The 27,871-nt window shown below is 40.4% G+C and overlaps 1 protein-coding gene across 1 annotated transcript in view; it reads right to left on the minus strand.

Annotated features, from left to right (window-relative positions):
• The window catches only part of STOX2 (storkhead box 2), a 106,950-nt gene that overhangs the window by 36,643 nt on the left and 42,436 nt on the right, over positions 1-27,871 (minus strand). The gene's annotated exons all lie outside the window — the stretch shown is intronic.

A 27,871-nucleotide genomic window follows, 5' to 3' on the forward strand; every position in this document is an offset into this window, starting at 1 on the left:
TCCCACCACGGCCACACCCTCTCTTAACCTCTGTGATCTAGCCTGTCGTCCAGGATCTCTTCCCCCAGAAGCCAGGAAGACCACACCTGTGCATGCCCCCAAGTGAAGGCCCTCCCTCCCCGAGCTGAGTCCTACACCCCACACGGTGATTCCCATCCTGCCCTCGGACAGTAAAAAATGGATAAGCCTCTTTTGCCTGACAACTCGAGCAGTCTCTACAAATAAAACTCCTGTCCCTACATTCCAAATCCTCTCTCTCCCAGTCGCCTACCGTTTGGGGCACTTCGTAAGCATGCACGCTCCATGCTCATTTAGTGACTGGCTGATACACTTGGTCTAAACATTATTAAATAAAAACTTCTTCAACTCCTCCAACCATCTCTCATTTTCCAAATCCCCTGCCCTCATGGCTTCCCACCTTTCCTTCTGCTTTGGCACATCAACTTCCCTCTTAAAATGCTGTCTGAAGAGCTGAGTACACTCCAGCTGCATTCTCCCCTTGGCAGGCACAATCACCTCCCTTGTTCTGGACTCCGTATTCTCACCGCATAAGACTACAGAAGGCTGAGTCACACTGTCAACCCCCAGAGAACTTCTTTGCATGAAAGTGCTAGTAAATCAGGCCTCACTCATGCACTTGAAAAATCCTCATCAATTATGCCCTATACATTTCATCAGAAATGGTTTGGTCTTGATTTTCCTTCCCAAAGTATTATTTCTTCTCATTTGATATGCCACCTAGATTCTCGTCCATGACACAGACTGAGCCCGTGGCCCAGCACCAGGGCCTCCTACCAAGACAGCTCACCTTCACTCAATCAACTCCCTTTGCATTTGGTTGTGTTGTTAGTTATAAATCTACCGAATCCCACCTGCTCTGGCTCATTCCTGTTGGGCACAGACTGATCACTATATGGTTAGAAAGTATGCTCAATAACCCCCTGAATTTAAGAGTGAAGTGATGTAACTATATAATAAATGTATTAAAAGTTAAGATCTAAATAGAGATATCTTTAGCTCTGGCAATGTAAGAACATCTGGAATGGCTCTGGGCTATTGGACCATTTCTTGATAGCTAAGATTTCAAGTTTTCTCTATGGTAAAGTTAAATAAGGAAAAAAAAAAAAAACACCCAAAGAAAAAGGATGGAAAATTACAAATAAAAATATACTTAAAATTTCTAATATCCAAATGTGTATGTTTTCTACCTGTACACGGGCCTCCTGCACCTCTATTAGAAACTCGCCTAAGCTTTCCAAGGACCCCGTAAAGTAAGTACCGTTACTATCCCCATTTTTAAAAAGGAGATTAACTGGGGTGCTTGGGTGGCTCTTACTTTGGCTCAAGTCATGATCTCAGAGTCCTGGGATGGAGCCCCACGTTGGGCTCCTCATTCATCTGGGAGACTGCTTGCCCCTCCTCTTGCTCGTGCTCTTTTTCTCTTTATTATAAATAAAGAAAATCTTTAAAAAGAGAGAGAGGGAGATTAACTGCCTTCCTCAAAGTCCACAGCTGGTAAGTGGCGGAATCAGGATTTGAACCTGGGAAAACAGGGCCTAGGATCTGTGTTTTTTTGTTTTTGTTTTATTTGTTTGTTTGTTTTATGAAGGACTTTTTAGTTAGTATTTTTCTTTCAAGATTTTTTTTAAATTCAAAAGTTAGTTCACATATAGTGTATTATTAGTTTCAGGGGTAGAATTTAGTGATTCAATCCATTGCGAATAACACCCAGTACTCATCACATCATGTGCCCTCCTTCATGCCCATCACCCCCTTACCTGATTCCCACCCCCTTCAAGGACCCTCAGTTAGTTTCTTAGAGTGAAGAGCCTGTGTGCTTTTAACCACCACACACACTGACACTCAACTATTAAAATAAAATTACCACTAGAAACAAAAGTTTTTAAAAATCTATACCTCAATTTTTACATTTAAATTGAAGGCTGTTGGCTTCATTAGCACATGAGGCCAGTGAGGTTAAGCTCACCAGTCGAAGTCCCTTCCTAGCAGTTGCCTAGGTTCTGCTAACAGTGATGGACTCCCCTCCTGTCTCAGGGCCAGAGGAGCTGAATGATGATGCAAAGGACAGTAACTGATCAGCTACCACCGTAACCGTAAGCTCATTTTTGCTGTCCTACTCATACCATGCTGAGTTTTATGATGGACAACCATTAGCCTCAACTTAGAAATACAGGTGAGAAAGGCACTCTCATGTTTTCCACCCCAGTCTGATGGGGAGATAAACTCAAGAATCAACTACAGACATTATTAGAAGTCCTCCTCCCCCTCCTCCTCCCCCTTCTCCTCCTCCTCCTGGTCCCTCTTGCTCCTTTTAATAGCATCTTTGGTGTTACAGTAAAGATTTACAAACATCACAGAGACCATCGCAGAGGTGATTTGCTCAGTTGATGAGGTGTAGGCAGAGGCTGTGCTTGGCACTTGACTGGTTCCTTGGCAAAAGACTTCATAGTAGCACCACCCCCTGACACAGGCATGCAGGATCTTACAAAATGCTTTGAGGACTTGATGATGGAGCACAGTCTCAGAGCTACTGTACTTGATAAAGCAGAGTCCCAGGTATCTTAAATCAGTTAAAAAATAGTTTTGGGGTGCTCAGTTGCAAAGTCCTATTGTAAGTATGGAGATCTGAATGTGTTTCCATAGCGTACAGAATGCAGGCTATATATGCTGGTACACACTAACCTTTTTACAAACAAATGACATGGTCTCTACTCTCAAGAAGCTTATTTAACACTTAAGGAGATAAGATATTCACACAAAAAAAGTGCAAAGAATACAAGACAGCGTCTGTCCAAGAGGAACAGGTTAACAGGTGCCTCCAAGAATTCTAGAGCAAAGCACCCCACCAAAGCAGTCAGGAATGGCTCAAAGGCAAAGGCAAATCTGTCCTAAAATCTGGACTGGTGAGAGGTAAGAGAAAGGAGCATGTGTTAGAATACGAGCTCTGTGAAGAGAGGGATTTTTGCATGCCTATGTTTACAGGTGAATTCCTGAAAAGTGCCCAGCCAATGGTAGGCATGAAATAAACTTGTGCTGAATGAATGACCTGGAGAGGCAAACTATGAACCCAAGTACCGATGCAGGGAGGAGGGGACCACGAGGTGGGCCTGCCTGTGACACGGGGTTCGGACTGGAACACAGAGTTAAAGGAGGCCAAAGAGGTGGTTTAAAATCAGATTAAGAACAGTCTCTAATGGATTAGAAGATGATCCAGGTTAAATTTGCAATGAATTCCACTTGGCATTTGTTATAGCTATTAGTAAGTCTCCTCCTGAGAATCACTACCCCTACATGAACCCCTCATTCTCCCAAAACAAGTTATTTATAAGCTTACGGCAGCCCATTAGAGGGACAGTATGTTAACCGTCTGGCCAGATGTTGCTTTCCCCAGAGGCTTCTCTGCACCCACATCACCACACAGAAGTTTGTGATGCCAAGACTCTCTCTGCTTTGCCAGAATGTACCAACAGGGGAGAAAAAAAATCCTAGTCTGCAGCAATATTATACTAAACCTACCCTAATTCGATGTAGTTCAAGTCCACAAACATTTCTTAAGTACCATATGTAAGACACTGCTTGTTGCTGAGGTCAGAATAAAGGCGAAGAAGTTACAGCATCCATCCTCACAGTTTTGTGTCAATATGTGAGTTACTCAGGGCAAACAGGGGAAGAGTATCATGAGACCAAAGATACACAGTAATTTCTGCTGTAAGACAGAGGTGGCAAGGAAGCATAGTGGGAACTTGGTAGTGCTACGTGAAGGTTGGCAGTTGAGGTGGGTCCCGAAGATGGGTAAACAAAGGAGGGGAGAAGAGAGGAAGTTGGGGATGTCTGTCGAGGCGCCAAAGCAGTGTGCTCAGAGACCACGTGGAGTAGAGAGTACAAGATGTCTTGGAGAATGGCTGGTGGCCGACCTTGCATCAGCATGGCAGGATACACCAAGGAGATGGGTAGAGATAAAGCCAGACGGGCTGAGATAAGATTTTGAAGAGCAGGAAACTGTAGGAGAAAGGCACCGCGGGTTCCTACAGAGGGCGATGCTATTCATGCTGTAAGTTTAGGTTACTGTGGCAACAGCGTATAGGATGCATCCAAGGAGAGAAGATAATGAATTACCCACACAGGGGATGAGCCTATTGTGAGAGACCCAACAAGAGGCAAACAGTGCCTGAACAAGGAACAGAGAGAGGTGCAGAGACGTGGGATACTCTTCTGTTTCCCAAAGGGACTGTCCAAAATGTTCGGCATGAAATATCAGAGTACCACCTGCCATGCATTTCTAGAAGCATCAGGTCCACCTACCACGACTCACCCAGAATCTTTCCAAAAGCCTGTCTGTGCTCGGGTGATAGTCTGACATCAGGAGTGGTGCCCAGGGTAGAAATGTTGGTGCAAATAGAGAATACGGGGAAGAGGAGAAATCCGCTAAAATCCCTGGGCACCAATAATAGACCAGATTTTCCTTGTTTCACAAAAACTGATTAAAAGAAGAAAAAGGCACAAATTTATAATTCAACAAAAGTGATTTCAGAAACAGGAAGTTCCAAAGTTTTTAAGGGCTTTATAGCCTAGGGTTTACTGAGGTGAGTGCATTATTATGGTAGCGGAAGCAACTGCAGTTATGGTTGGAGTCAATGCAGCACCGTATAGGCTAGAAACTAATTATTTAAAGAACAAATAAATAAATACACTTGGTATCCGCTGCAAGCAGTGGAGAGCACCAACAGGATCACAAAGTGAAGAATGAGGTTATTCTAGGTACTAAAATTCTCAAGAGTCTTTGGATTACATCAATTCTCACAGGATTAGAAAACAGAATAATGATTTAGAGCGGGACAATGCACTGAAAGTCATCTGGCGTGTTTTGGTTTGACTCTGGAGATAAGCCTAGGGTCCAAACGGGGGAGATGATCTGGCCAAGGTTACGGAGAGTTAGTGGCAAAGCCAAGCTAGCCCCCCGATGTCCTGATTCTCAGTGCAGACATCTCTCCATTACTCCTCAACACCTTGTAAGATTTATTAAAAGAATATTAAACTCTAAGGTTTTTCTGGGTGCATTTTGGGTAAGATATTATAAATTAAGCAGGTAGATGTCCAATTTTTCCATTCTTCACTGTGTAATAAATTATTTTTCTGCCCTCGGTTCTTCTCATCAACATCCGGAGAAGACAAAGAAGGAAAAGATAAAAGTGAAATCAGAAAAACTGAGAGCTGATGAATTTTCAGGTAAAAGACATTAAATGTCATGTTTTGATATTAAACGTTGAGACAACTACAGGAAGACATGGGGAAGTGAGACAGTGTAATTCAATTTAATGTAATAGAATTCCATTATAATTTTATTACAAAAGCATCTTGATTTGTGGACTATTCATTTCCAACCCACTGGGTGAAAACTCACCTAGGCACATCTCAGACAGTGGCTCTCAGTATTTTCAATTGCAGAGGCCAGGGATGGTGTGCCCAAAGCAGCCCACCGTCTGCCGGGGAAAAGATTCTGTTTTGACGTCTCCCTGAAATTCAGGCAAGCTATATATTATACTCTGTAATATACTACTTTTTGTCTTAAAAGTTAAAAAAAAAAAATGTTTCCACTGAACATCATTCAACATTACTTTCCAAAATCTACAAGGGAACTAGCTCGAGGAAGCCCATCTGCATTTGTCTTGAGGTTGTATAAACCTGCAGTGTAGGCCCCCAGTCCCTGGAGGCAGATATGCCCCCAATTTGAGAGGCAACGATTACATCTGAAAATACACCAGAAAGTGGTATATCCCAATTCCTTTACAAAGTCATCATCAGCCTTTCTGCAGCTTTAAAGACACACCATTATAGAGTCCTAGAGCTCTTTTAGCTGGAATTAGTTAGAAGGTCAAAGAGCTGAGAAACTGAATTACTTTATCACTGGCTTATTTAATTATGGCCAAGCTATTCTCTCTGTGGGCTGCATTCCTCCTCTGTAAGATGGAATCAGAAAAAGAGAAAAGGAAGAAGAAGGAAAAAGAATGTTGCAAAGCCTGCCATATTTTTTAAAAGGAGACATATCTATAGAGCTAACCTCTGACCCTCAAGGTGCTTCCAATTAACTAAAGAATGAAAAGTAAACACACATGAAAAGAAGGTATCACACTACTTCCCCAAGAAAACTATGAATAAGAAGGGAAAAATTATGGCAAACTAAGTCCAGACGGAGTGTAAAGAAATACCGGCCAAACGTTTCCATCACAAAGCTGAACTCCGCACGCCTGGGTTGTGTTCCTACTTACAGGTTCCAACAGAATGAGCTTGGAAGGAGGGGGGAGCCACTGATCCAACACACGCTTCAGGGGAGTTGTGGTCCCCCCAGCATGCTGCTTTCCCGACACTTCCATAAACCCTGGACTGACTCGAATGTCTACGCTATTCCAACTGACTAGGGTGAGAACAGCATTAGGATTGTATTTCCAGGACTCAAAACAGTGGCTGAAAACGGTGGTTTCAGCACCTGCAGCAGGGAGATAGTTATTGACAGAAAAACAACAACATTCTGTGGGCTTGGGTTTCCTCTAAGCATTCAGTATCACAGACTTCTACTTATCCACTAACTTCTTTGGCTGACATTTGTCCAATCCTGAGTGTCATCTCCACATGTCATCTCAAGGAAGTCAGAGTGTACATTTTTCTTAACAAATACAGTGTTTACAAAGAAAAAAAAAACCCCATAAAATTCTGGAGTAAAAAAATACAAGCCAGTCATAGTCCCTTTCATCCCTGTATAATGAATGGATAAAAATAATTAGAATTTCTTTGCTGTTTGGGATCTCAGTGATTCTACAATCATCTCTATTTGCTCTGTCCAATACAGTAGCTACTAGCCACATTCGGGTTTTCTTTTATTAAGTTACTTTGAATTAAATAAATTAAAACTTTAGTTCCTCTATTTCAGTGCTCATTAGCTAACATGGGGCTAGTATTCACCGTAGTGGGCACAGCATACAGAGAACATTGCCACCATCTCAGAAAGTTCTATTGGACAATACTGATCGAGTTCATCAACAAGCAATCACAAGAATATCAGGAACCATTCACTTTTACCACAAAAATCTCTAAATTTTAGATGTAATTTTTAAAAATTAACATTCCAAAATCAAGGACTTTCTTGATGTTCAACATCTATGGGTCTTAACACATATGTAGATGTAGATTTGTGCAGGTACCACCACGGTCAGGATAAGTCAGACATAGAACAATTCCATCACCACCCTCTCTCCCCTCATAAACTTCTTCATCCTGTTCCTTTTACATTCCTAACCCCTGGAAACAACTGATCTGTCCATGCTGTTGCACGTAGGAGGAATGGGATCACTGGGTCATATGGTAAGAGTATATTTACCTTTACAGGTAACTACTATTAAACTACTCTCAATTTTGCAATCCAATGAACAATGTATTTCTTAGGAACTTTTTCATAGATTTCTTGAGATTTTTCTATATGGTCAATCATGTTGTCTGATACAGAGGAACAGTTTTATGACAGCCTGTATGCCTGTTCATTCATTTTTCCCTTGGAATGTCTTTTCAGAATTCTAGCATGATGTTGAATAGGAATGGGGAGAGTAGACATCCTTGGCTTGCTCTCAGTGTTGAGGGGAAAGCTTTCAGTCTTTTTAAAATATGATGTCAACAGCAGAGTTTTGTAGATGTTCTTTATCAGGTTAAGGAAGTTGCCTTCTATTCCCAGATGAAGAGCTTTTATCACGAGTGTATCTTGAATTTTGTCAATTGCTTTTTTTCTCAATCAATTGATATTATTAGGTGGATTTTTTTTCTTCTTTGGTTTTTTAATATGGTAGATTACAGTGATTGGTTTTCAAATGGTGAATTAGCTCTGCATTCCAGGGCTAATCTCTGCTTGGTCACGGTTTATTATTCTTTCTGTATATTGCTGGAATCAATTTGCTAATATTTTTTGGAGGTTTTCTGCATCTATGTTTATGAGGTACATTGGTCTGTAGTTTTATCATAATATCTGTGTCTGGTGTTGGCATAAGGATAATGCTGGGTTTGTAAAATGAGTGGGGAAGTGTTGCCTCCTCTTTTCTTTTCATGTCAAATTGGTGGCATTTCTTCTATAAACATTTGATAGAAAACTATCTAGACCTGAAGTTTTTGGTTTTGGGTTTTTTGGGGGGTAAAATTTTAACTATAAGCTAAATGTGTTTAAAGGATAAAGAACTATTCAGGTAATCTACTTCTTCTTGAATGAGTTCTGATAGGATGTTCTTTCTAGGATTTGGTCCATTTCAACTAAATCGTTGAATTGTCAATTTTGTTTTGAAATTCCTTGATATCTACTCTTTATAATTTTTCTTCTGCTTGCTTTGGATTTATTTTGCTCTTCTTTTCCTAGTTTCCTCAGGCAAAAGCTCAGATTGTTGATTACAGACCTTTTCTTCTTTTCTAACGTAAGTACTTAATCTATATATTTCTCTCTAAGCCCTGCTTGGTCTGCTTAATATGAATTGTGATATGTTGTATTTCCATTTTTTGTTCACCTCAAAATACTTTCTACTTTTCCTAAGACGACTTCTTTGATCCATGGATTACTTAGAAGCAGTTGTTTAATTTCCTAGTATTTGGGGATTTACCAGCTATCTTTCTGTTGATTTCCTGCTAAATTCCATTATGGTAAAACAGCACACTTTGAATTATTTCAGTTCTTTCAACTGCTTTTAGGTTTGTTTTATGTTTCAGGATATCATCTATCTTTGTGAATGATCTCTGAGGGTTTAAAAGGAATGTATATTCTGCTATTTTAAGGAGGAATGTTTTATAAATGTCATTTGGATCTAGCTGGTTAATGATTTTGTTCAGTTTGTCTATATTCTTTTTTTTTAAGATTTTATTTATTTATTACTGACAGACACAGAGAGAGGCAGAGACATAGGCAGAGAGAGAAGCAGGCTCCATACAGGGAGCCCCACGCGAGACTCAGTCCCGGGTCTCCAGGATGACACCCTGGGCTGAAGGCAAGCACCAAACCGCTGAGCCACCCAGGTGTCCCCAGTTTGTCTATATTCTTACTGGTTTTCTACCTACTTGTTCTATCAATTACTGCAAGAGTGGTGTTGAAGTCCCCAACTATAATCACCTATTTCTCTTTTCAGTCCTATTTTGTCTCATGTACTATAAAGGTCTATTGTTAGGTGCATATACTTTTAATATGTTCTTTTTAAAAGACAATTGTTTTTGGTAAGAATACTTACCATGAGATCTATTGTCTTTTTGTAGTATATGTGCTGCTGAAGCGAGCACAAGATCTATCTTCTTAATAGATTTCTAAGTATACAATATAATACTGCTATCGGAGGCACAATGCTGTACATCAGATCTCTAGAACTTACTCATCTTAAAAACTAAAATTTCATACATGTCATTGATTAGCAACTCCCCATTTTCCCCTCTCCCCCTAGACCCTGGCAAACACCACTCTATTCTTTGCCTCTGTGAGTTTGCCCGTTTTACATATTAAATAGAATCCTACAGTATTCATGACTGGCTTATTGCATATTGTAGAATATCTTTCTTTTTTAAGGCTGAATAATACTCTGTTGTATGTATGTATGACATTTTGCTTATCCATTCATTTGTCGATGGACAATTAGGGTTGTTCCACATCTTGCCTATCATGAAGAGTGTTGCAGGGAACATGGGAGTGCTAATATGTCTTCAAGATCCTGCTTTCAATTCTTGAATAAATAAGAAGTGGGATTTCTGGATTATATGGTAATCCTATTTTTAATTTTTTGAGGAAATTTTGCACTGTATTCTATAGTGATCACACCACTTTGCATTCCCATCAACAGTGTACCAGAGTTTCAATTTCTTCACATCCTCACTAGCACTTGTTTCCTTTGTTTTTTGATAATAACTACCCTACCAGCTATCCCATTGTGGTTTTGATTTGCATTTCCCTGGTGATGAGTGATTAGTGATGTTGAGCATCTTTTCATATACCTGTTGGCTATTTGTATATCTTCTTTGAAGAAAGGTCTATTCAAGTCTTTAGCCCATTTTTAAATCAGGTTACTAGTTTTTTGCTTTTGTTTTTCTACCAAATTATAGGAGTTCCTTATATATTTTAGAAATTAACCTCTTTGGGCAGCCCCGGTGGCGCAGCGGTTCAGCACCGCCTGCAGCCCAGGGCGTGATCCTGGAGACCCTGGATCGAGTCCCACGTCAGGATCCCTGCATGGAGCCTGCTTCTCCCTCTGCCTGTGTCTCTGCCTCTCTCTGTGTGTGTGTGTCTCTATGAATAAATAAATAAAATCTTTAAAAAAATAAAGAAATGAAAAAAAAAGAAATTAACCTCTTCTGGAATATATGATTTATAAATATTTTCTCCCATTCCATAGGTTGCCCTATTCTGTTGAGTTTGTTGCTGGTCAGAACCTTTTATTTTGACTTAGTCCAACTTACCTAATTTTCCTTTCATTGTCTGTGGTTTTGGGGTTATATCCAATGACAATCATTGAAGTCTCTGAAATCATTCAACGACAATCATTAAAATAACTGTCAAGACTAATGTCATGAAGCTGCCTGTTTTCTTCTTAAGGTTTTGTAGTTTGGGATCTTAATTCTATTTTGAGTTGATTTTTGTGTATGGTGAAAGACGTACATACACTTTTTATGTCATCTTGGTGAACTTACCCATTCATTTTTGTATAATGATCCTCTTTATCCCCAGTAATTTTCCTTGTTTGGAAGTCTACTTTTTTGACAGTGACATGGCCACTCCAGCTTTCTTTTGATTAGTGTTTACATGGTATGTCTTTTTACCTTTTACTTTTAACCTAGTCACATCATTATACTTAAAATGTATTACTTGTAGACAACATATCCCTTGGTTATTGTTTTTTAAATCCACTCTGACAGTCTCTGCTATTTATTTGGTATGTTAGAACATTTATATTTAATGGAGTTGTTTATATGTTGGGATTTAGATCCCAACTTTTTATGCTTCTACTATCAATTTGTTCCTGTTTTCCTCTTATTTTCATTTGAAATATTTGAATATTTTTTACTATTCTATTTTAATTTACCTACTGAGTTTTTGTTAATTTCTTTGTGTAGCATCTTTAGTTGTTCCTCTAAACATTTCAGTATATACACTTAGCTTTTCAGTTTGCTTAGAATTAATACTTTATTTCACTTCAAGTGAGAAACCTTACTACCATATTGGTCCCTTTATTCTCCACTTTTTGTGTTATAGTTGTTTTATTTATTTATTCATGAGAGACACAGATTGAGAGAGAGAGGCAGAGACACAGGCAGAGGGAGAAGCAGGCTCCTTGCAGGCAGCCCGATGCAGGACTCGATCCCGGACCCCAGGATTACAACCTGAGTCGAAGGCAGGTGCCCAACCGCTGAGCCACCCAGGGGTCCCTAGTTGTTTTATTTATTACATCTATATACACTGAAAGGTTCATCACCCTTTTTATATGTTATATTTGTTTTTATTTGTTTTCTGTCATTACACATATTTTATAGAACTTAAGAAAAAAAAACAGTTGATTATATTTAACCAGATATTTATCATTACTGCTTTTCTTTCATTCTTAATATTCCAAGTTTTCCTCTGGCATTTTCGTCCATCAGCATTTCTTTTAGAGCAGGTCTCTGGCAGTGAATTTTTTTGGTTTTCTTTTATCTGAAAATGTCATTAATTTCACCTTCATATCTGAAGGATATGTTTACTGGATAGTTTAAAAATATTGTTCTCCATGGGGTGCCTGGATGGCTCAGTCGGTTAAGCACCTGACTCTTGATTTCAGCTCAGGTCATGATCTTATGGGTTGTGAGACTGAGCCCTACATCAGGTTTTGTGCTCAGTGAGGAGTCTGCTTGAGATTGTCTCTCTCCTCTCCCCTGACTCCTCTCCCCACTCATACTCACACTCCTTCTCTCTCTAAAAATAAATAACTAAACCTTTTAAAAAATATTGTTCCACTTTATTCTGGCCTTCATGGTTTCTAATGAAAAATTTGAAGTCATTTTACTTGTTGTTTTATTATGTTATGTATAATATTTCTCTAGCTGCTTTCAAGATTTTTTTCCTCTTTAATCTTCAGCAATTTATGATGTATCTGAGAATGGATTACTTTCGGTTTATCCTGTTTAGAATTTGCTGGGTTTCTTGAATCTGAAAGTTTGTCTTTTTCCAAATAGAAAGTTTTCAGCCATTATTTCTTTAAGTATTTTTTTCAGATCACATCAGACCTTTGACGACAAAAATGTTAGACATTTTGGTATTGTCCCACATAACATGAGACTCTGTTTATTTTTTCTTTCAATCTTTTATTCTCTGTTGTTGAGACTAAATAACTTCCATTGATTGATCTTCAAGTCTAGACCTCGATTATCTCCATTCTATATTGAGCCCATCCACAAATTTTTAATTTTGGTTATATTTCCATTCTAAAACATTTGATTCTACATTATATCCTGTATCCCTTTCCACTCTATCTTCCTATACTTTTTCAAGAGTGTTTATCCACGATTCTTGAACCATAATAATAATAGCTGATTTGATGTCTTTGTCTAAAAATTGCAACATGTGACACTTCAGCACTGGCACTGCTGACTATCCTTTACCATACAAATTGAGATTATCCTTGTTTTTCATATACTGTGTAATTTTGAGTAATGTTGATTACTATGTTGTGAGACTGAGTCTTTAAATCCTAAGTTTTTTTTTTTTTTTTTTTTTTTTTTTTTTTTAAGGGAGGTGATCAACGTGGTAAGTTCAGGCTGCAATTTCGAAACTACCTCTGTCAGGTGTGATCTAAATGTCAGTGTGCTCAAAGCTTTTACAATGACACTTGGATCTGTCCCCTTTGCATACTATTCAGTGGTCAATCTGAGAATTTTGTCATGGTCTAGTCCATATGTCAGATCTCCAAGTGTTTAGAATGCTACTTAGGGTCCAGAGCTACATATGTACAGCTTAGAAGTGAACCCAGAAGTTCATTCAACATTTCAAGTGACAGTTCTCTTGAGCTCCTTCCTCTTGGTGATCTCCTCAACACTTTCCAGTTCCCTGGGATCCTTCTGCCAGAAGGCTGGGGCTTTGGTTTCCTTGCTCGACCATGTACTTCTAGCTACTGTCTCAGTCAGTCTGGTGCCAAGTTGTAGGAAGACAGAGCGAGCAAAAGTAATGGGAATTCACACCACACTCTTGGGATCATGGTTGCTCTTATCAGAGAGAAGGATTCTCCTATCTTTACAGGTTGAGATGACCTCTCAGCCTCTACTGCTGCTCTCTGTAGGATGGCTGTAAGTTGGACAGGAGAGAAGGAAAAGAGAAGAAATGAAAGTGACTTCTCCCACTCTTCTGAATGTAGGAGTCCACTTTTCTGCTTTTCAGGCCAGAGAGTGAGGACTGATCTTTTCAGGATCTTTCCGTCCACACCTGTGTGCCTTCTGGGCTTGGGTCCACCTTTGAGTCTATGCCATGTAATAGCAGAGGGGGCACAAAGGAAACTCACAACCAGTTTGGTGGTACTTCGAATTCTGGTCTCCTTCCCCAATTTCCTACTGCTATCATTTCTCTTCAGTGTCCTCACATGGCAGCTTAATGTCTTCTGCATAAAATTCATAGCTACATTCAAGGCAAAGACAAGGTGGACTATGCTTATCTAGCGTCCTCACAAGTGGGATCTTCTTTTTATTGTCATTACTTTTTATTGTTTAAATAAACATAATCATAAATAAGCAAGCACTGTTGACGACAAAAGCCAGTACATTAACTTTGGTCTTTGTTTTCCTTTTACAAAAACTTACTTTTATTTCAGGATATATTTAATTGAGATGTTTTTTAAAAATTTTAAATTCTAGCTGCAAAAAGATTTTACTTCAGCTCATTCATTTCTCACATACCAAACACCCCCCACCCCGCCTTCCCACCTCGGTGATAATGGTAGATAGACACGGTTAGCTAAGATTTACTTCCTTTTTTTGTGGCCCTGGCCTCTTTAGCACAACATTTTCTTTAGAGTCACTACAGAGAAGCTAACATGATTGACACGAGTGCCATTCTCTCATTCCCCGCGTCCAGCCTCCGGCACAAGGACTAATGAGCTTTGTCATCAGTGTTTGATAGATCAGGAGCAGTGAGGCACCCACACTCCCCACAAACCAGATCATTAGCATCAAATGTCATTATTGCATTCTTTGCTTCCCTCTCTGACCCTCTCTCTTTTAACCACACTATGCACAGAGTAGTAAAAGGTGCTTCAAAGACTCCCTCCTTCGTGGTGGCTGAGGCTGTTACCACTGAGGGGAGAAACAAAAGTGTGGCCTGAGACTTTTACTCAGGTATGTTCAGTCTTCCTACTTTTACTTCAAACTGTAGGCATCTGTGGTCCCCAGAGGCATGTCACTCAATCTAGTCAGTGTACGAGCATGACTGGACTCTCTGTCCTCTATCAACTCAAAACATCCCAACAAAAGCAAAACTCTCAAACGCTACATCCCAACAACATACTCTCACCCATAAGTAACTTTGCCCCCCAAATTCCAATGGCCTTCTCGCTAGGAGGTATTATGTATTGGCACATTAAAAACAGCTCTATAAGACAGTGTTCATATTACAGGTATCATTCCTTATGACGGAGCTGGGGAATGTTTAGTCCTAACAGGACAAAAAGTGCCTGTTGAACAGAAATCGTTAGTGGGGAGCATGAAGAGTAGGCAAGGTGTATTTGTAATTCTACGCTGCCATGGAGTAAAAGCTGCAAGTCCTATCTGCAGCATGAGCAGATTTGTTAGAGAAGGTTCCCGAAGAATGGATAAACTTTCCTACTCAGCCCAAGTGAGGATTGTAATTCCGGCTCCTGGCAGCAGCCCTTTGGTGGGGGGAGAGGGGAAAGGAGAGAAGGCCACTCAGTTCAAACCGCTTCAGGATGCACCCCTGCCGTCAGGGGAAGGGAAGCCTTTTCCTTCAGCTGTGAAGGGACTGCCCTTCCTTCTGCACAACTCCCCCCATGACACGTGAAGGGTACGTTTAAGCAAGGGCCTGGTGGGGGACAATGATGTGACATGGGTCATGGAATGAGGTTTCCCATTTAGAGAGGGGACAAGCTGTGCTTGGTCTGCAGAGTGCAGTGCCCTGCAGAGCGCCCCTACCCACCTGAGATGGCACAGCTTTCTGGTCCATCTCATGGCTGGGGAATCACTGCAACTGAGTCATCAGTGGGGACATCTGCAAGGGGTACTCACAGGGCCATGGCCACTGGAGAGGTCAGAATCACCACCCTCAATACTAGTGCTTATGGGAATAATGACAAATTATAAAGTAAGTAAAACCTGATTTCTAACCCAAACTCAGGTCAGAAAATTCAGCTGAATCTCCCCCTACCACACACACACACACCCCAGGCTACAGAGAACAAGAGACCTGACAGGGTGCTAGGAGTATTTTCTCATGTCAGGCAAAGAGAAGCACCATGCAATCTGTCTGGAGGGGGGAAGGTATCTGACCAGCTCCCTCACACTCAGGTTTGCCTAGATGTCCAGGCCCAAATCTCTAGTTTCCACAACAGCAGATCAGTAAGCTTAACATCTACAAACTGCAAATCCTGCAAATTAGAAAACCAATTAATACACCAGGGATCAGTACGAAGCAAACCAATTTACCAAGCGAATGTTTCTGAAAATTAAGCTGTTTGTATAAAAGAATTTTAAATTCATGAAATTTATCAACACATGGTATCTGTAAGCTTTTTTTATAATAAAGGTTCATGGTACATTTTTGCTTCCACGTTTCAGCCTCTTCCTTGCTGATAAATCACTGCCAATTCAAGTGTTTAAGTTTTATTGTCTTTTTGATTTGTTTGTTTTTTTTCCTTCTGGAAGTAACACACACACACACACACACACGTATGAAGGAGGCCGTACTCTTAATGATCTGTTTGGATCAGTAAAATTTTTCTGTTAACTTAAAAAATCAACATGCCTGTCACATTTGTATTTTGAAATAATAGTCAGGGCTCACAGGAATAGCAGCAAAACTGTCCTCTTTAACCCTATAAAATTTTTGACCAAGTGACTGATGAAGAAAGACATTATTCCCATCGTGATACTGTATGTTATTTCTTTATGCTAGAATTGAACATATTCTCGCCTATGTATCGTAAAGTCATACTATTGAATCACTGTGTGTATTTAAGCTTTTGCCTTCTTGTGTTATACTATTCACCCTTTATCCCGCCTATCCCTGCTACCCACCAGCCCAACCTCGTCTCAAGAAAGAAAAAAAAAAATTCCCTGGCAACAAAGATCCTTTTGGTAAATTGGCTTGGGGACACAAAGTGGTCTGGAAAAAGTGTTTGTCTTTTCAGCACTTGGTTTGAAGCCATGGAAGTGGCAGGATTTCTGTCTCCCAAGCTGTCCGGGCTGGTGGTCACCTGGGAACAGGAAGATGACAGCTGGACCAGTACTTCCCAAATTCCGGTCCTACATCTGTGTTTGTGTGAACAAGGAGAAAGTCCCCAGTGAACAGAAGGAAAAATTGGACAACACAGAAAATTCTTCATCAAGATAACTCTACTTGATTAAAAAACATACACATCTTTTATGCTGACAATGGTTGAAGCTTTTTTTAAAAAGCACTTACTTGCTAGAACTGAAAGGTGGTAACGTGATGTTGGTCCACACAAACTTTACTGAAATGCTTTTGGTCTGTGAACCCCCTGGATTAGGCTTCAGATGGATGGGAGGTAGAAAGGCACAGTATCTATAATCCTAACACATCCTGAAACCATCCCCACCCAGGGGAGATGCCCAGGACTTGGAAAGCAAAGTGTTACTGACCCTGATACCTTTTGGATTAAAGAAAGGTATTGTTTTTTAGCTACTTAATCAGTATGTACGAATGAATTTTTTTTTAAGTGCATCGCCTCATTGTTTTTCCTTAAGCTTTGTCATCTTCGTTTTGTTTTCTTCTGCTTTTAAAAAAAATGGAACTTTATATTTCTGTCTCCAAATTAACATTACTAAGTCCTCAGTTTATAAATTTTAATGTTCTGTTCATGTCTTGGCACTATCTATCCTGTAATCTGAAGTTGATTATCTTTTTTAATCCAATACAATGTAATGACCTTCCTTCTCAGTATCACTGTTTTCCCCATATCCTGCAATCCTACTGTCTGATGTTAGGAACCTAACACAAAGCGAACAAAACAATTAGAGCATAGTGAAATCAACAAATTCGGTTAGGTACACCTTGGGTCCCGAACATCCAACTGTCAGGTCTGGACAACACGCTTGGGTGGCTAGGATGTGTTCCAATGTCCCTCCCCAACATCCTCACTCACCCTTCAAGACACCAGATACGACATTCCCCTTTCTTCCTCTTGCACCATTTACCCTTCTGACAATGCCACCTACCGCCAGCATTTCACTCATGAAATTCCTTCATGAATACATGAATTCCTTCATGTACCAAGCATTTATCAAGAAGGCCTTCTATATGCCAATCCATTCGTCACCAGAACATTATGAAATCAATACTATTATCTCCATTTGATGGATGAAGTCCAGGAGAATTTGGTGACTTGCTTGGGGTCACAGTCAGTAAGCAGCTTTCATAGCAGATAATCGTAATAGCTATGATATTGGTGTAGTTATAGCCAGGGAAAGAAAAAAGGGTTGAAGGAAAACTTGACAAAGCAAAGAATAATTTGCTTGTTTTAATAGCTCTCGAAAGTAGAGATTAGAAGATCAAGTCACAATTTCCACGTGTCCTACCTCGTTGCTTCTGATGATAAACTTGCTTAGGCGCTCATGGTGAAGACAGTTAAAAGCTATTTTTAAGTTGACATTTCGTGTTTAGTGTTTAGTATCTTCTTCCATTTTTCCACTGCCATCTGTAGCACTTTTGTGTCATGAAAGCGGGAGTACATTGTGTGGTTTGGCCTGGCTACACAACCACGACTGTGCAAGCTTCTGGGGAAAGTGCATCATGGGAAGGCTATGGCGTGATGAAAAAAGGTGAGGTCTCCCACTGACCCAGGACACCCAACAATCTGTCAGTCAAAGGCAGAAAGGCCAATTACATGGCTGTGGCTCTTTCCAGCTTTGCCTTTTCAGTTCCAAACAGTTGACTTATCAATTTCTTTGGGGAAACAAGTCATGTGTGAATCATTAAAAGGCAATCTGGGTTCTAAATGCACATGTTGGGTCTGTGTTTCCCCTGGCTGCTTCTAGAAAGGAGTGCTTGCAAGGGCTCCAACCTTCACCCTCTTCTCTTTCCCCCTGCTACATCCCCAGCAGAGGCCCCCATTCACTATCCCGGTTGTAACCCTCAGGTATACACAGCTGATAGGAGCCAAACCTCCCTCCCAGATCCTAAAATTTTCCCCTGACTTCCAGACCCACCTCCCTCTTCTCTCCTTACCAGACAACTCCATCTACATGTCCCCAGTACCTTAAACTCAACATGTCCAAAATGGAATTTATCCTTCCCATAAATCCTGCAGACTCTTTTATCTCCTAGTTTGGATTACAGCACCATCATGGGTGCAGACACATGACCCGTGAATGTCAGATTCCTGTCTTTTCCTCACTGACCACCCCTGCCCCATAATCCAGAGTCAATAAAGCCAGTCTATTTGCTGCCCAGATGTCTCTGAATCTGGCTCTTTTCTTCTACTTTACTGATGGCCAGTCTCTGCCTCTCTGGACCACTAGGAAAGCCTCCTGCTATTTCTCGCACCTGCCCTAAGCAGGACTACCACAATTCACTTCCTGTCTGATGCTCCTGTATTTATGTAACAATCCTGGTTTCATCAGCTTGAAAACAGGGATATAATCAATATTAAATGCTCTAAATCTGTTGATACCAATTACGTCCCTATTGTCAAGCTAATAAAACCAAGGATATTATGTAAATACAAATGATAAAATTTTCTTATCATATCAAAAAGACATTCCTATAGAATAACTTATCTGAGTTGAAGAACAAATCATTCTTTTCCTATCCCAGCAGGAAAGAGATCCCATTAAGGTTAAAATAATTCAATCACAGCAGTAATTAAGAGCAAACAGGAGCTAGAGATACTAACATTTATTGGGCATCTACTACATGGCAGGTACTATATGCCAGGTACTTTACATAAGTTACCTAAATTAATACAACCCTGTAATAAAGGAATAACTCTGATTTAAAGGAATAACACTAAGTAATTTGTTCTATGTCTCACAGCAATAAGTGATACATCCACTTATTCAAATGTCAGTCTGTGCAGTATCCAAACCCATGCATTTGCCACCATCCCACACCCTGCCTCACCAAAAAATCCTGAAGCTCACAGAGGTAAAGAGTGACTGTAAGATTTGCACACGTGGTGTAATTCCTTTTATTTAAATTCAACCACAATATGTCCTTTTTTTTGGTTAAAATTTCAAATTTCAAGAATATAAAACTTCAATGTTGACTGAAAGAGAAACTGGGTAAAGATGAGAAACACGAGTTAATGATAAGAAAATTCAACTGGCAACAAAGTTCAGACTCTATAGGACCCTTCCATTTCTTGGGTCTAAGGTCAGCGGTAACTTTTCCATAGAAAAACCCACCAATTGTTTAACTAGATAAGATGGATCGGTACCTATCTTATGCTTAGTATTGGGCTAGGCACCATGAGGACGGGGAAACAAAGCCATGATACCAGCCCCTGGAGGTAAACTATCAATTCAGGGGCACCAAGATAAGCATGGGATAATTGATAAAGGCAGCATTTGCCAATTCCAGCATTGTGACATTGATACGACACACAGCCTCACCAAATAGTCCATCTAAACAAAACAGCTCCAAATACAAAAGGATTTGACATATTAAAACCACACAGGTGCATAAATTACACCATAAAAAGGGAGATTCCACAGCATAAAGATCTGGAAAGTGTGGGATCCCTGGGTGGCGCAGCGGTTTGGCGCCTGCCTTTGGCCCAGGGCACAATCCTGGAGACCCGGGATCGAATCCCACGTCAGGCTCCCGGTGCATGGAGCCTGCTTCTCCCTCTGCCTGTGTCTCTGCCTCTCTCTCTCTCTCTCTCTGTGACTGTCATAAATAAATAAAAAAATATATTAAAAAAAAAAAGATCTGGAAAGTGGTCCTTTGTAAACATGACATCTGAGTATTAAAGAGTAATTCATATGAAGAACTGAAGTGACTTGAAAAGTTTATTCTCTATAGCAGGTATTTCCCCCTTACGCATTTTTCAGTGCTATCAACTCAACCAGAAAACCTTTTTCTTCATGAGGGGAAGACAAGTATATTTCATACCAGTCCCAATTTCAATTATTACATGCTGAATTAGCATACTGTGGATTTCTAAGGTTTTATTTTTATATTAGAAATAATAACATCTTAAAATGAAAGAAATCCACATTCAACATTGAGTTCCCTTTTACAGTGAGCTGTGCCACTCACAAAAACTATTTTAATGGCACTTTATTCTTGAAGTTAAGTGTTACACGAATGCAACTTTTGGATGTCATAATAAAGTCCAAGAGAATAGGGACCGCCTTGTTCTCATTGGGGGCAAGAGCTCCCCCCTCCTCCTCATGTTTCCACGTGATGGAACATTCCTTAGAATAAAGACCCAGGTGTGTCCCTCAGTCCCCATGACTCCCGCCCCGCGGTGACACTGACTTTTGTGACTGATAAACACAGAAGGCTCGACTCAGAGAGGGGAAGTGACCAAAAAGTTTCCCGGAAGGAATGTAGAACAAGTCGGATTCTGTCTTATTGCCAAGCATTAATACTTTTGACATCCTACTTTCCAGAGCCCCTCATTTTATCTTCCGCCTTTTAAAGTTTTGCTGTTCCCACAACAATTTTTACGTCTACTCCTCGATAAACCCCATTTTATAAATTTTGCTGGGCTTGTGATTCGTTTGTCAAGGGTGAATTTATTATTATTTTTATTTTTATTTATTTTATTTTATTTTTTTAATTGGAGTTCAATTTGCCAACATATAGCATAACACCTAGTGCTCATCCCATCAAGTGCCCCCCTCAGTGCCTGTCACCCAGTCATCCCCACCCCCCGGGTCAAGGGTGAATTTTTAAAGAAAAGTATCTTTTAAAGCCCTTGAGGGACACCTGGGTGGCTCAGTGGTTGAGCATCAGCTTTTGGCCCAGGGCGTGATCCCGGGGTCCCGGGATCAAGTCCTGCATCTGCTTCCCGCAAGGATCCTGCTTCTCCCTCTGCCTGTGTGTCTCTGTGTCTCTCATGAATAAATAAACAACATCTTTTTAAAAATAAGTAAATAAAATAAAGCCCTTGAATCCCTCATACTATCTAAAAGCATATTCCAAAAAAAAAAAAATAAATAAAAGCATATTCCACCCGGGCTTCCCCAAGGGTCATCTTTCTGAAACTTTATAAACCATCAATATCATCAATCACACACTTAGTTCTTCTGCAAAGCCCTTTGCTAATAAGCTCCTAGCTTCTTGGGAGACGATGAGACATGAAAGTGAAGCACCGCCACACCGTACCTGCCCCGAATCTCTACACATCAGTCAGAAGTCATTTATTGCGGAACCTGTCACAGGACATAATGACTCATTGCTAGTTGAGACCTGCAATTTCCCTCTTCCAGAGGGCTTGCAAACTAGTAAACAGCTTATGAAACAGTAAATTAAGCAGAAAGTTTCTTTTCCTTTTTTTTTCTTTTTACTTCATCTTTAATGTGTTATTTTTGCATGTGTTAAAGGCTCTAAAATGACTTAACAATGATTTTGCAATCTCACCATCCGATCCACAGAGAAACGCTAAATCACCTAAGTAAAAGAGATTAGAATTTTACTGCTTGATAAAGAGAAAGAGGTTACCACATGGTTGCACAATATTCACGTAGGATCCTTCATAGCCTGCAAGATAACAGAGGTGACAAATCCTGCCAATGACAATGGGACTGTATGACAGTCCAATCTTATGAAAACTCGGAATCAATAATGAACCTTAAAACTCTCTAAATTAGCCAGGCATGCCTGAAGATTTGCCACTACACAATTAACCTACCCCCAGATAAACGAAGGTAACAAAGCATCAAATTTTTCACAGAGGAAAAAGTGCCTGTCTTATCAACAGGTGGGTTTTTCTTGCATTGTTCAGGGGGTCACCACGTCCTGCTTTGCTGTAGACAAAGGAGTCCAGCTGACTTCAAGGGCCTCCCCATTCATGAATAAGTCCAGGCTGTTTGACTCTGGCATTTGCGCCACATTGGCGGAAAGTCACAACCTAAGATCCTTATTTGTGCCACCAAGTGTGTGAACCAATTACTTAAAACCTAGGTACGCTATCACATTTATTCAGTTCTTGGTTCTGTTCATACAGCCTTTGTTTACAACCACACAGATGAGTAAAATGAAAGCAGGCCTTCAACTCCTTAAAGGAATAAAGAAAGCGTGGTTTTGCCGCAAGACCAGACAGCGAGGGACTCCTGCTGCGGGGCCGTGTGTTTCATGAACTGCAATGGCTGAGCCGGATAATCACCCAGTGTCAACCACATGCCCGGGTCCTGCCCTCAAGTAAAGCAAGGCAGCTGACAGTTTACTGTATTGTGCAGCAGCAGAAACCATCCTGACCAGTATTGTTACAAGGGTCTTCATTCTTTGTTTACCCATTTAAAGGCTTATAAATTTTTATGAACTCTTTGCAAGGTAAATACAACAGGGTGGCAACATGACAGCCCGATGAGCTCGGTCCAAAGCCAGCTCCCATGCTTGCCATTTGTGACATGAAGAACCAGGTCATCCACTCAGCTTCCCCCAAGCCCAATAGAGCATTTGGAGATGCTGCCCTAACCTTTCCAGGGCACTAAGTTACTGTGGTAAAACATTCTCTAACCACCTGAAAAACCCTGGAGCGGGTCCAAGTCCCTGGATCCTGGAGGACCACACTGAGGGCTTAGCTTGTGTGCCTGTGTCACATCAGCACCTGGATGTACTGGTTTCACGAACCGCACACACACACACACATCTCTAGATCCCTGCGTCTGCAAACACTGCTTCCCTTTAGAGCTTTAAGTTTAAGCTGTCAAACCATTATTCAGCAGATCATTTCGGAGCAGATAGTCTGTTCAATTAATGAAAACCCCTATCAGAGCAATATTAGGATATAAAGCAGCCAATTTCAAGGCATCTAAAATGAACTGAACCTCCTGACCAAGCAAATCCGACACTCTTTACAACCTCCTTTACATCTATCAAAAGACTGATCGCAAATAAAAGACTTTACAAAGTAATCAACGCCAAAATATTCTCTAGAAACGAACAAGTTTGCTTACCCAACATACATGCACTTTAATACATCATTTATCCATCAACAGATACTGTCACTGATGCCAGCACTCAAAGGAAATGTTGACTCTAAGCAGAATGGCTAATATGGAGGGTTATCTCTTTTTTTAGAATGCGCGTGAGATTCTATATGCAACCTACACACGTGTTATCTATATAACACACACATGCATGTACAAAAGCACGAATAAAAGCAGCCGTAAAACTTCTTAACACGTTATAGTCCGTAATTAACGCAAATAGGAATGAAAACACTCTAGGCTGCAGTCTTTTGGAGGCAGGAGCTCATAATCCCCAAAGATTCAGAAGCATTACCTCATTGCAGCCTTGAGACAAGCTGAGCATTCACTCTAGGCCTTACCCAGCATCCTCCGGTTCACACAAAGACAACAGAGGCGTGACCAATCACATTGTGGCTAGCAGGCACTGTTTCAAAGCCCTCTCCCAATATTACCCATTGACATGCTCGCTGGCAGCCTGCTGAACTTGTCGTCATGGCAACACATCCCAGCTGCTCACCGAGGCTTGTTATATTACTTTTCCTTTTCACCACTCACTTAGCTAATTAAAAATTTAGGACTATGTTTTGCATGTTGGACGCAAATTGAAACAATGCAGGGTCCTTTCTCTCTTTTCTTGCCTTTTCTTCTTCTTCTTCTTTTTTTATTTTTTTCAATGGAGCTTTAAAAAATGCTGGGAAAAGCGATTTGAAGGACACTCCCATGAAGTCCCAATATAACCAATCAATAGAGAGACTGCATGTAGCTCTAGCCAGATAGAATTTGTCGCTAAACCTAATCTGCAGCAAAGCAAAACCAAGCCATGAGCATCGCCAAAGATGTTCTTCCTGTTTTGAAATATATAAGCCCATTCAGCACAGATGATTTACGTTGCAATCTTCACATTATTCTTGGTCAAAATGTGCTTTAGGTATTTTTGTTTAACATGATTCTGATTTAAAGCAGCTTTACCCATAATTCCACAATGCAAGCAGAGTAAATAAATAAATAAAGCACGGAAAGATCCTGTAAAACACACACACACACACACACACACACACACACACACACACACACAAAACGGCCAATATGGCAAGTGCTAAAAGAGGTTCCAGCAGAAAGCATGTCTGTAGACCTGCCATATGTTTTAGATTTGACCATCAAAATGTACCACTGCCGTGTGAGGATGAAAACAGCAGCTCTGCAGTTGAAATCCCCATGGAGAGAAAATGCCAGTTTTTGTTTACCAAAGCACAGAGAGAGAAACGGAACCTCCCAAACGGGTTCAGGGATGATGGCTGCTTCACACACATCACCTTCCTTGAAAACTCCCTTTATGCCTCTAGTGATACCTTACAACTGGAACTGATACCACAGACATTCCCAGAATTCTAAAGTAAAAATTCCTCTTGCTGTTTTCTTTTCCTGTCAGCTTTCCACTTAACATATTTAATAGAGTAGAAAGAAAATTAAAATTTGAAGCCATGTTCATTGTGAATAAGCAGAGATAACAGACATCAAAGTGGTTTTGAAAATCCAAGTGTTAGAGTTTATGGGAAAAGTCTGTACTAATTTCAATCAAATGAGAAAACCAAGATATCAAAAACAAGCTTGGAGAGGTGACTTGGCTCCCAGGTAGGTCTGCTAATTTTCCTGTCTGAAGTCATCCACTACTGCCTGACTCACAGCACTCTGTCCTCAAACACAGGGCAAACACATAATCAGACAGGCAGGCCACATACTGCCCCCCTAGAGTCCCCCCCCCCCCAGTCTCTGAATTTTCTGATCTACCATCAAATACCACTGAAAAGAAGTCCCACCCACTGAGATAGTTAGAAATGTCAAAGGAGCCCTATAGAATTCTAATTTGTCTGTGAGGGATAGGGGAGCGATGGCGGCCTATGAAAGCAAAGGAGAGGTGATTGACAGAGCTATTTTGGGTATTAAAGGTAAATACCATTTACTCTCTCCCTGTCTTCGCCCTTCAAGTAACCAAGAGATGGAACATAAATGAGGCTGGTCTCTGTTAAACAGGGGAGGCTGCAAACAGTACCTCCTAACTCCCATTAAGAGAACAGTAAGCGGAATGGAAAAGAGGAGAATGAAAGAGGAAATCATCAAATAATTCTAGAAGCTGGAAAAACAGATGGATGAGAGGTAGCTGAATGAAGAGAGTAAAGAAAGTTTAAATATACATACAAGAGGAAAAGCAAACCACGGATGGTAGTGTGGGTGTAGTAATTCAGAAATGATGTTGTGCGTATGGTGAGATTGAGAAAGTGAGTAAATACACTGTGGGAGAAGGAATATCACATACGCCTGGGGAGAGGAGTGGAAGAGTCCCATTTCCCAGCTCTTGCTGCTGAAAATCTCTAGAAGCAATGCTACCTCCAAGAGCCACGAACACACACAGCATTCACGATCTTGGGTTCTAAATTCCCCACTAAAAGAAAAGGTCAAACACAGACAGGGACACCTCAAAAGACTCAAGGACCAAATTAGAGGGGTTTCCTCAGCCAAATCAAAACCAAGTTGAACATCAGTGTGTATGCAAAATCCTATTTAATACACTGAACAAAAATGAATCCATAAGTACATTGTGATACTGAAACAAAAATACAGGGTATACAGAAACAAATAATGCTTTTCTGTTGTTGCTCACAAATTGTTGCTTACCAATTCATAACATCAGAAGAAACTCAAGAATTAGATTCTGCATCTGTAACCACCATTGTAATGGAAGGGATCAAGTGAGAATTACTGATGGACGATAAAAACACAGGGTAAAAGATTGATTGTTGGAGAACAAGTCATTTATAGTCTCAAAGTATCAACAAACAGATTATCTTTTAACTACAAAAGGAAAAAAACAATGGTGAAGCCAGGCTTGGACATCACTGTAAACAAGTGATCAAACTTAGCATCATCACCCATAAGACAAAGAGCCAGCATATGTCTCCTAATGTTATGCATGGAAAAGCACATGACCCAACCTATGAAATATTCTTGCCAAAAAAAGTTTAACCTGTTTCTAAATATGAAAAAATTATCATACTTCAAATTGAGGAATTATCTACAAAACAACTAGCCTATAATGTTCAAGAAGGTTTATGTCATAAAAGAAAGAAGCTGGAAAACTGTTCTAGCTTAAAGGAGAATGAAGATGTGCAACATGTGGTGCCTGACTGGAGTCAGGGAATTAAAAAATAAAAACTCAAAGAGAATAGCCATAGAGGACAAAGGACAACAGGACAAAGTTAAATATAAGTTATATAGCAGATAATAGCGTTATATCAATGTTCAGCTTTCTGAATTTGGCAATTCTGGTTTTATTATGTAACAGAATATCCTTGTTCACCCTAAAGATGAAGTGTCCCAGTGTTTGCACCTACTCTTCAATGGCACTAAAGACAGACACATGAGATGGATGAATGGATGAATGGATGGATGGATGGATGGATGGATGGACAGGTGGATGGATGGGTAGATGGATGAATGAGTATATGAGAAGAGGATGAATAGGTGGATGAATGGCTGAATGGATATTTGGATGAATGGGTGGATGGATGGATGGATGGATGGATAGGTTGATGGATGGATAGATAGATGGATAGACAGAATGTGGCAAAATGTCAACAATTAGTAAATCTAGGTGAAGGATACTGGTGCCCATTTCATTTGTTTTGTAACTTTCGTGTTATAAGAAATATATTCAAAGCTGGAGAGGGAAGGAAATCTGGAAAGTCTCTAGAGTGCAGGTATCATGAAAGGTGAGGTATGAAACAGATTGAAACAGGACTATTATTCAAAAAACTTGATAAGGAGGATGTGGGCACTCACTCCCACTCCTCCATCTAATATAGCTACCTCTCCTCCTTGACAGATGCAGGAATTTTACATTCTGAAGAGGTTAAAGTAGATGATCTTTAATTTAGGAACACCAAGCATAGCTCAAGGGGTAGTCAGATACTGAATAAAGTGGGATTATGTGAAAAATGACATACCTCCCTCGGCCTCTAGAATGCCAGCAGCCAATCAAGAGACTTAGCAGACTATTCTGGGGAAGCTGACCAAGCAAGAGAAAAGACCCACTGTAGCCCCTCTGGATCTCTCTGCAGGAAGGTCCAACAGAGGACAAACCTTATGTCTCACAGAACTTCGAAAACAGCATTTTGGTGCCTCTAGAGATCAAAACCAGACAAAAACTAGAAAAGGAACTCTGAAATATGCAGACAAGGCATGGAGTAGAAGAAGGCTTCTCCAAACCCCTAAATACTTCCAAGAAGCTACTGGAGAGACAGCCTGGCAAAACAAGGATATAAACTGAGGAATATAAAGACCCAGGGCCTAGAAAACAGGGATCCAACTTAAGAGTAGTGGGAAGAAAACTCTCAGATAGCAGCTGTTTGCCAGCCTACAAAGCAATTAGTCCGGATCAGAAAAGGAGGACAAGATGCTCCCAAGGGAAGTTCTCTAAGGAAATAGGGGAATGGGTAGATTA

This window comes from Canis lupus, chromosome 16 (genome assembly GCF_011100685.1).
Source record: "Canis lupus familiaris isolate Mischka breed German Shepherd chromosome 16, alternate assembly UU_Cfam_GSD_1.0, whole genome shotgun sequence".
NCBI classification, from domain to species: domain Eukaryota; kingdom Metazoa; phylum Chordata; class Mammalia; order Carnivora; family Canidae; genus Canis; species Canis lupus.